Raw genomic sequence first — 10,453 nt, forward strand, 5'->3', positions numbered from 1 at the left:
AGCTGGACCACTTGCTTTGCATACTTAAGATATCGCCGGCCTTCTACACTATATGTTGAAAGCCAGTTGGTCCGTGACACAGAAGCAGTCTTTACTGTTCATATTTTTAAAAGACTTTATCTATTTGAAAAGGAGAGTTAGAGAATCCTCTGGTTCACTCCCCAAATGGCTGCAACTAGTAGAGCTGGGCTGTTTGGAAGCCAGGAGCTTCATTTGAGTCTGCCATGTGGAGGTAGGAACCCAAGCAGTTGGGCCACCCTCCATTGTTTTTCCAACTGCAAGGAGCCAGATCAGAAGCAGAACAGCCAAGACTCAAATTGGCACTTCTATGGGATGTTAGCACTGCAGGAGGCGGCTCTATCTGCCTCACCACAGCGCCAGATCCCAGTCCTTATTCTAAAACATGTAATTTTGCTATCATAAAACATTTTGCAGGACCTCATAGTTTCTGGTGCTTTTCTTCCCACCACCCCCCTACCAAAAATAAATAGCTTAGTGAAAGGAAAACTTCTTTTGGGATGACAAGACAATCTTTGGGGGTCAAGAATCTGTCAATCTCCCTTTACACCCTTCCACAGGGGTCATTTAAAAGCCAGGGGTATCCCAGGCAAAATCAGGTCCCACCTTGCAAAAGTCCCTTGCCCACACTCGCCCTCATGACAGTTGAGTCTCAACCTGACGTGACTTCACCCGTCAGGTCCATATTTTCACAGTGGTCTTGGAGTCATCTTTGCTCCCAATCTGGATTCCCGTGGGTTGGCCCATATTCACATCCCTCTCCCCGGCGCTGGGTTCCGGGGAGTTCTGGTTTGCGTGCTCTAGCCAGGTTTGAGAGTTACGTGGGTCCTTCTCAAGGCTTCTCCACGGCCCAGCTGGAATCCTTACCCCTCTGCAATGTGCTGCTATCTCTTTAACTGTCGATTTGACACGCCCACTTTCCCAGAATGCTCCTGTCGCATTTGGGACCAGGGTTGGCTAAGACCCTGCCTCATTTGTATGTCCAACTGAGATGCCACTCCCTTCCTTATGGAACCGGGTGGGAGGGGAAAAGTGCATACTTCCTGCCGAGGACCCTGTAGCTGTATTTTCGCTGAGGAACACGAGCGGATATTCCACCCGCCCGTATCGCACTCCCCTGTGCAGACGGGTCTGGGTCGGAGCTCCCCAGTTGCAGGTACCGTCTTGGCCTTTTCTTTCTAGTTTATAAGCAGTTCCTTGGGCCGCGTATTGGTTGTTTCTCAGTGTGTGGGGGCTCACACTCACACATGGAAGTACGCTTATTTTCCTCACTGCCAAATGAATTCTGTTCCTGAGTGCATAAGTTACTTGTCTCCGTGGGAGGCAAGAACCCGGAGCTGTCGTTTATGTTCCTGACCTGTGTACATGTACCCTCACGGACATTCCGCCCCCGCCTTGCCCCCAACCTCCATGGCTGCTTTCTGCTTCTCTGGTTTTCCTGGGAAGGCCCAGTTCTCTGTTCCAGATGTTCACATGGGAGAGGACCCCCACTCCCTCTCTTCAGCACAGAGAACACTGTGATGTCATCGCCAGTACTAAGGAGAGCCACATCTCAAATCTTCACAAACGCTTTCAAAAACATCACCTGTGGGATATCTGTACTCATACATGACATGGTCTTTGTGACTTAACTTTTTGGTGCTTAAAATCCTTTTCATAGATTGATAAACCAGAAATTTGTTAGAACTAGAAACATCTTTTTCCGAGAAGATACTGTTCAGAAAATGAACACACAAACCACAGAGGAGGAGGCACGATTCACGAAGCACATATCAGTCTGGGGATGGTAATAAAAATTCCTGCAGCTCAACGTTACAAAGACCATGCAGCTTTTAAAATGGCCAAGAGACCCGAATAGACGCTTCATAAAAGAGTTATATGAGTTGTCAATAAGCACACGAAAAGATGCCGAGTATCATGGGTCATCAGGGAGATGTAAGTATTAAAGGCATCGTGAGGTACCACTTCACATCTATTAGAAAGGCTAATACCCAAAAGTCTAATAATGACAGATGAGTAAGGATACGGAGCACCTGGCTCTCTCGCAGCACTGCTAGTGGACATGGCAAACTTTGGAAGTTTTTTTGTCATTTTCTTACAGAATTTAATTTTTTTTATTATGTTATTTGAAGACAGATAGAAATATGTCTCCACAAAAACTTCTTGAACAACAGTGTTCATAGCAGTTTTACACAAAGGGCTAAAAGCTCTCAATTTTAAGTGTCTGTCAGCAGAACAATGGATAAACAAACTGTGGCATAGCCATAGAATGGAGTATCGCTCAGCAATCTAAAGAAAAACAAGCTACTTGTACAAGAACCACATGGGTAAAGAACAGAAACCTTATGTCAGATGAAATCAGCCAGACACATCATCTCTTGTATATAAAATCCTAGAATAAATCAACAAGACTGTTATGCTGGAATAAAATCAAAATAGTTGTTGCAGGGGTGTGAGGATTGCAGACACAAGGAACTGCCAGGATGGAGGAAATGGGCTCCATCTTAGCTATGGTAGGAGTTACCTAAGCATATATACTTTTCAAAACTGAAAATGGATACATTTTGCTTCATGTAAATCCAAGGTCACCTAAAACAAAGAGAGAAATCTCTCTCCTGCAAATCAAAGTTGGGAATTCAAAGTTCCTGGTCTTTGCACTACTTTTTAAAGTAAAACATTCAGAAAATAATTTTTTTAAATTGTTGTTCATTTATTTGATAGGCAGATGGGAGTGGAGAAGTAGCTGGTGACCCTGCTGCCCTATTTCCCATCTAGCTCCCTGCTTGTGGCCTGGGAAAGCAGCAGAAGATGGCTCAAAGCCTTGGGACCCTGCACCCACATGGGAAACCCAGAAGAAACTGCTGTTTCCTGGCTTCGGATTGGATCATCTCTGACCATTGAGGAAGAGTGAACCAGCAGATGGAAGATCTTTCTCTTTATCTCTCCTCTCTGTAAACCTGCCTTTCCAATATAAATAAATAAATCGATTTTTTAAAGAGACACACTTTAATCCTTTTTTTAAAAAAACATTTATTTATATTTACTGGAGAGGCAGACTTACAGAGAAGGAAAGACAGAGAGAAAGATCTTCTTCTGCTGATTCACTCCCCCAAGCGTCCACAATGGCTAGAGCTGAGCAAGTCTGAAGCCGAGAGCCAGGAGCCTCTTCTGTGTCTTCCAAACGTGTGCAGGGTCCCAAGGCCATCCTCTACTGCCTTACCAGGCCACAGGCTGGGAGCTGGATGGGAATGGGGCACCTGGGACAGCAGCCAGCAGCCATGTGGGATCCTGGCACTTCCAAGGGGGTTTAGCCATTGAGGCATCATCACACCAGGCCCTAAAGTGAGTTTCTTATAAGCTGAGTTATTTAATTTTTATTCAATATAATAATCTCTGGCTTCTAATTGGAACATTTAAGACATGTACAATTAAATGTATTCTTCTCATATTTTTCATTTTTGAGACAACTTATTTTAAATTTATATTATAGTCAAAGGTTTAATATGTCACTAAAAAAATGTTTGAGTTTAAACTGTTATCTTGATACTGTTTTTTTATTTGTTCTGTTTTTTATTTTCACTTTTCTTTCCTTTCAAGAACTTGAATATTTTTATGATTATGTTTTACTTCCCTTGTTGGTTTTATTAGCTATAACTCCTATTTTTACTGTAGTGGTTATTGTAGGATTTATAGTGTACATCTTTATGTCATCAACATCGACCTACAAGTGCTTTTAGAGCACTTCATATATAGTAGATCTTAATAATAGTACTTTCTAAAGTCTTGCTTCCTTGCTCACGTAAGTGCTGTTTTTTCATAGGTATTAAGTACTCTAACCCTGATGGTACATGTTTATTATTTTAGTTTTAAATGGATGCTTAATATCTTAAATGCTTAGTCATACTTTTATTGTATTTATTCATTTTTATTTGAGAAGCAGAGAGACAGAAACAGAGAGATCTTCCAAGGATTAATTCACTCCCAAGTGCCAGCTGTTGCCTGGGCCAGGCCAGGCTGCAGCCAGGACTCAGTAACTCAGTTGGGGCCTCCCACAGGGGTGACACAAGCCAAAGCAGTTCACCTGTTGCCTTTCTGGTGTGTGTTACAGCAGGAAGCTGGATTGGAAACTGGATGTGGCCCCAATAGACAGTGTTTTAACCACTGTGCCAAGCATTATCCCTATTTTAAAAAGTGATTAAGACTATAAGAAAAAAGTATTTTTATTTACACAAATAGTCATTTCTGGTAATCTACATCTCTTTGTGTGGAATTCAGATTTCCTCTAGTTTTTTTTTTTAACTAAAAGAGTTGATCATTTTATTTTCACATTTCACAATACAAATGAAAACTCCACTTTTTGAAACCCCACTTCTGCCCTCCAAAACGGCTTTCTTAATGGGAAAGGGGAGCAAATCATCTTTGTTATGCTGTTAGAAAACACCCCCCTAGTCACAGCCCCATGATCTCCTGGTGAAGCAGAGAAAGTGACACAGAACTGCCAGGAGGCCTCCCTGCTCTCCTTATCTGTCTGGCCGAGTCATTCCTGGGTGAGTGGGCACCATCATGGGACGGGCAGGAGGTCTCATCATTGGGGGCCCAGGCATCATTGGCATATTGCCTCACATGGGTGGCCTCATTCCAGGAGCATCTCCCACTGCCATCATCCCCGGGGGAGGAGGGCCCATCATTGGTATCATGGGAGAACCTCCCATATGGGGTGCAGGCATCATACCAGGACGAGGAGGACCCGGCAGATTTGATGGAAGGGGGATCATCGACCCTGCAGGAGGAGGAACAGAGAATGGAGTAGGAAGTATCTTTCCTTGCTGAAATGCAGCCGTTGTTTTGTCAATCAGGCTCTGACCTGTTCTTTCATCCATTTCTGATAGTAGTCTTTCACATTCTCTCAGTGTTTCCTACCACTGCAGTGTGTTCTCACAAAAGGAGAGTTATGGGTCAAGTACGTGTCGCAGTAGTCACAGTAAAACTTGGGCAGTAGACGCTGTGCTCCCTACCATCCAGAAATGATGCAATTTCCTCTAGTCTTACTTCTATACCTTTTTTTTTCTTCTGTTTTAGTGCTAATCTACTGAAAACAAATTCAGGAAAAAAAAAAGTTTTGTTTCATATTCAGCTTTGAACAACATTATTACTGGATGTAGACTCTAAGGATTGATTTTTTTTTCCCTTTAAATGAAACCTGTTACTTCACTGTATTTTGGCTTGCATTGTTCTGCCTAGAAGTCTGCTGTTATTCTTGTCTCTATGTACCGATTCTTTTTTATTCTCTGCATAATTTTAACATATTCTTACTCTTTTGCAGAGCAGAAAATGTTTTTGAAACAGTTTGATTATGCTGTGTCTTGATGATGTTTCCCTCATGCTTTTGTGTGTGAAATTCATTGGAAATATTTGGTTTCTGAATTGAAAATATCTCACCAAATTTGGAAAGCATTTGTCCATTATTTTTAATATATTTCTCTGCTTCTTTTTCTTTGGAGGCATGAATTAAATAGGAGTGTCTGAATTTGTCTTACAGTGCACTGTGACTTTCATTTTTAGTCTTTTTCCTGTTTAATTTCTATTGCTTTGTCTTCAGGTTTCCTATTCTCTTCTACAATATCTAATATACTGTTAATTACCCCATAACTGTGAACTTTTCATTTCTGACATATAGCTTCCACTTCTAGAAATTCAGTTTGGGCCTTTTTGTATTTTCTTTCTATTTCACTGTCCAACATTTCCTGTAAATTGTTGAATATATTGAATATAATAATTGTTTTGGTGCCCTTATTTATAGATTCTCTCACTTGTGTTATTTGTGGGTCTGTAATAATTGACTCTCTCCTTATTCTGAGTTCCTATTGTCCTGCTGGTTTGTTTCATGAGTTTATCCATTTTCAATCGACTAGTAGATATTGGGAATCTTACTTTGTCATATACCTTTCCTGTCCTGCAACTATTCTTGAACTTTGTTTTGCCATACAGTAAAATTACTTAGAAATATTTTGATCTTTTGATGTTTTGGTTTAATATTTTGTTAGACGTATCAGAGTAGCATTTTATCAAGTACTGCTTTTGTTCTACTTGTAGGGCAAAATGCCTTCACCTGTACTATTCATTGCACCCTTGGTGGTGAGATTTTCCGCTGAGAAGGGCTTCTGGTTCCATGGGATTCTGGTGATCGGCTGTACACTGTGATTTTGTTGTGGTACCCTCCTCTGCCTGTGTCTTCACACGTCAGAACCACCAGCACTTGGCTGAAGTCTTGATAGAACCCTCCACAGGTCACCTGAATTGTCTGTTGGATTCATCTTTCTCTTTGCCTCTGCCTCAGGTCTCCCAGTTGTGACACCTCAGTTCAAGAGGCCCCTGTCCCAAGCTGTGGAAGGTGGCAAGATAATAAGCTTGAGCAGTTGTAGCACTCATCTCTGTTGTTTATTTCTCCTTAGTTGGTGAATGCCCATTGATTTACAAGTTGTTGATTTCATCTGAGGGTCCTTTGAAAAACTTGTGCAAAATGGAATTGAAAACTGTGTATTTTGGTGCTGAATAGAAAAACCCTGAAATTTAAGCATATAAAGAGTTTTAAAACAGTGAAAAAATAATGTATAGTGACTCATTTATGTTTGGATGTTAAAATTTTATACACTAAAATAAAACTACCTTTTAATTAATTGTTTCCACAAACCTTCTGAGTGGTCTCACACTGTTATTACATCTTGGCTGAAAATTTTGTGTTTTAAATATGACTTTGCTGTGGACAAAGTGAAGGCAAATGAATGTTTACAAATTGGAAGGCAAATAAATGAGTGAGTGCCTCTAAATTTCAGGGTTTCAAAATATTTCTTTATTTATATTGGAAAGTCAGATTTACAAAGAGAACGTGCGACACAGAGAAAAATTTTCCATCTGCTGATTTCACTCCCCAAGTAGCCACAGTAGCCAGAGCTAAGCTGATCTCAAACAGGAGCCAGGAACTTCTTCTGGGTCTCCCACGCGGGTGCAGGGTCCCAAGGCTTTGGGCCATTCTTTTCGCTTTCCCAGGCTGCAAGAAGGGTGCTGTGTGATAAGTGCAGCAGCTGGGATGTGAACCAGCGCCTGTAGGGATCCAGGCAGTTTCAAGGGGAGGATTTAGCCACTGAGCCATTGTGCCAAGCCCTGTTTGTTTATTCTTTAAACATAATATGACCAGTGTAGGTAGAGCCTACTTCTGATTGTTAGGAAAATTAAGTGGTATCATACATACAGTCTTTAAAGATTTATCCCACCCCTTTTTCCATGATATGAATATGATAAATAATTTGAAGTATGCATTTTTTTAAAGATTTACTTTTATTATTTTTTTATTGGAAAGGCGGATATACAGAGAGGAGAGAGAGAGGAAGATCTTCTGTCCGATGATTCACTCCCCAAGTGAGCGCAACGGCCAATGCTATGCCGATCCGAACCCAGGAGCCTCTTCTGGGTCTCCCACGCAGGTGCAGGGTCCCAAAGCTTTGGGCCGTCCTCGACTGCTTTCCCGGGCCACAGGCAGGGAGCTGGAAGGGAAGCGGGGCTGCTGGGATAGAACCGGCGCCCATATGGGATCTCGGGCATGCAAGGCGAGGACCTTAACCACTGCGCCATCATGTTGGGCCCTGAAGTATGCATTTTTAAAAAGGATTATTTGAAAGTCAGAGTTACAGGGAGAAAGGGAAAACAGAGTTATATAGAGAGAGAACACGTCAGAAGAGAGAGAGATACATCTTCCATCTGCTGGTTTATTCCCCAAATGGTCACAACTGCGAGGGTAGGGCAAGGCTACAGTGAGGGACGAAGAACTTCAACTGACTCTCCCATGTCAGTACCGGAACTGTGGCAGCCAGGCCATCTTCTGCTTTCCCAGGTGCATTAGGGGAAAGCTGGGTGAAGGTGGTACAGCTGGGTGTCAAATGACACCCAAAAGGGATGCCAGTGCTGCAGACACAACACCTGCTGTGCCACAACACCAGCCCCAGAAAATATTCACTTCGTAGCCCTAGGTATAAATACTTCATCTGAGTTGGTTGTTGAAAATTCAGTCCCCTCAGAAGGTGGTAGAATCATCTAGTCAGCAATGGTGTTAAGATGCCAAGTTAAATAAAGCCCATTAAAAAGCAACAGTAGCAAATATCTACTTTAGTCCTAGTACACTAGTACATGTTATAGGAGGGGTCTACTATGGCTGGAGTATCCACCCACGAGCTGTGAAGGGACTTAGCAGATAAAAATGAAAAGGAATTTAAGGAACCTGTGCAATGCTGTCTGTGGGACAAGACAGCCAGTATGGAATCACCTGTGACAAAGACCTCAGCAGAAGTAATACACGCCCATTACTGCAGGGCATGCAGAGGGCTCTAAAAGACAGCTGTTTGTTATCAGAGCAGGGAGAAAGATAGGCATTGTCTGAATTTTTAAATAAGAGTCTTGATGTTTATAGTTCTTGGATATATGAGTACACAGGAGTCCTTCTTCTTCTTCCTATCTGAGAATTGTTTCTCACTCCCTCATCCCCAACTAAATAAATGATGGAAACAAAACCACCTTCATGTCCTGCTCCACTGAAGGAAATGCTGCTCGGATCTTAGGCTGTACTGCTTCCAGTACTCACAGCCTGGAGCCAAGTCTAAGATAAGCAGTTATTATTTTAACAGTTTATCAAGTAATTTCCAAGAGGCCTCCCTTTTCTGTTTATGTTGGAGACTTGTTTGTGCTGGAGATGCTGTTTACTCTAAGTGGTGAATGTGGTGAGAGTCCGTGCTGAGCCAACACGGCTTACTCCCGGCCATCTGACATGAGAACTCATTTGGTACACATTTTCTTTTTTTTCTTAAACAAGAATAGTTGATTAGCAAATGCCACAATGAGGTAAATCCTCAGCTCAGCACCCTCAAAAGTTTACTCACTACTTTTTGGCTGCTGGGATATTTACTACAATCTACAAAATTTTATTAAATCAGCAACGGTTTTCAGTGGCAGAGTTCAAGTCCCTTCATCCTGAATTCAGGCTGACAGTCCCCATCAGACCTGATATATCTGCATGCAAAGAACATGAGACGGAAACAACTCCCCCCCCCCTTTTTTTTTCAGTGAAAGAAAGTTACAAATAATGACAAGTTTTTCTGGCTTTTGAGTTCAACAGTGTAACTAACAAAACTGAGCATATTGTTGTCTCTGCTACCAAAGTGATCTAATTCCCCCCCCAAAATAGTCATAGCTGCTGAACTGGTCCCGCTCCCTGTTATATTTTCTATTTCGATCCTTACTTAGTTCATGAAGCAGCCACGATGATTTAGAATGACATGTTGTTGCTATGGAATCTTATTTCTCTCTGCTTTTAGTCTGTCAAGGACTTGCGAGCTCTTAAATGTCTTTGCATGAGTTATAACTCAAATGCAGTGATGCACTGATGGGTTGGGCAGCTGTTCAAACCCAAACTCAAACCATGGATGGTTACAGAGTCAAAGGTTGGGGTTAGAACTTTGTGGCATATAAAATACAAACCAGGCAAATGTTTAAGTCATGGCCTGTAACTTTATCTGGAAGGATTTTGATTATTCAAGCATTACTGCTGTGGGTTGGGGCAATAGTAGCTCTAGCATTTACAGTTGTTCTTGTTTATTCCAAGTATGGCTTACTGAGCAAACTTCTCCTGCTTCGTGTTTGTCGGGAAAAACGGCATGCATTGATGGAGATTCATTTTCTCCTGATCTGGCAGGGTGCAGCCCTGCACCTACAGGAGGGAATCAGCATAGTGACCTGCTGTCAGACGGTGGCTATTTGTTACCCCACTGCAGGGATCCAGATTCACTGGGATGTGATGCCCAGGAGAGGGACACTGTGTGCTTTGTCAACTGCTGTCTAACTAGAACTTTGAGGTGGGACTTAATGCATTATAGATGGTTCATAAATACATGCACATATTATTAGCAGGGGACTGGGAGTACTGCAGAGTTTTTTAGCCACTTCAAATGCCTCTTTTACAGGATAGTGGCCTATTTTGTATTCTTCCAGAACCATCGATACTGCAAGACTCCTCAGTCCTGGGATGGAGTCCATCCTGCTATAGGGGTGCTTCATTGTTCAGGTCTCCTGATTCCTGGGATCACAGTCTATTGTCTTCCTTTCTTCATTCTTATTCTTTTCTTTGCATGGTAGTGCTTAGGATCATGGGGCCTGACTTGTAAAATGCCCTGTGGAGCCCAGATGACTGGTAGCAGAGGGAACGAATGACAAAATGGTGCTTGTAACTCCCATAACCGAGAAGAGTTGCCTTTCCTTACACGAACCGCTGATGTTCAGAGTACTCTTCAGACTTCCCAGCTTTAAAAATTGCCTGATACTAATAGAGTAATTAGGATTCATTGTGTTATAGGAGGCTACTGGACCTTAGGGAGAAAAAGAAAAATCTCCA

The 10,453-nt window shown here is 42.2% G+C and overlaps 1 pseudogene; it reads right to left on the bottom strand.

Moving 5' to 3' along the window:
* Window positions 1-4,471: 4,471 nt before the first annotated feature.
* On the bottom strand, window positions 4,472-10,059 carry LOC121153977 (annotated as a pseudogene).
* Between the last annotated feature and the right edge of the window lie 394 nt (window positions 10,060-10,453).

Source organism: Ochotona curzoniae, unplaced genomic scaffold (assembly GCF_017591425.1).
Source record: "Ochotona curzoniae isolate NIBS_2020 unplaced genomic scaffold, NIBS_Ocur_1.0 contig_2723, whole genome shotgun sequence".
NCBI lineage: Eukaryota > Metazoa > Chordata > Mammalia > Lagomorpha > Ochotonidae > Ochotona > Ochotona curzoniae.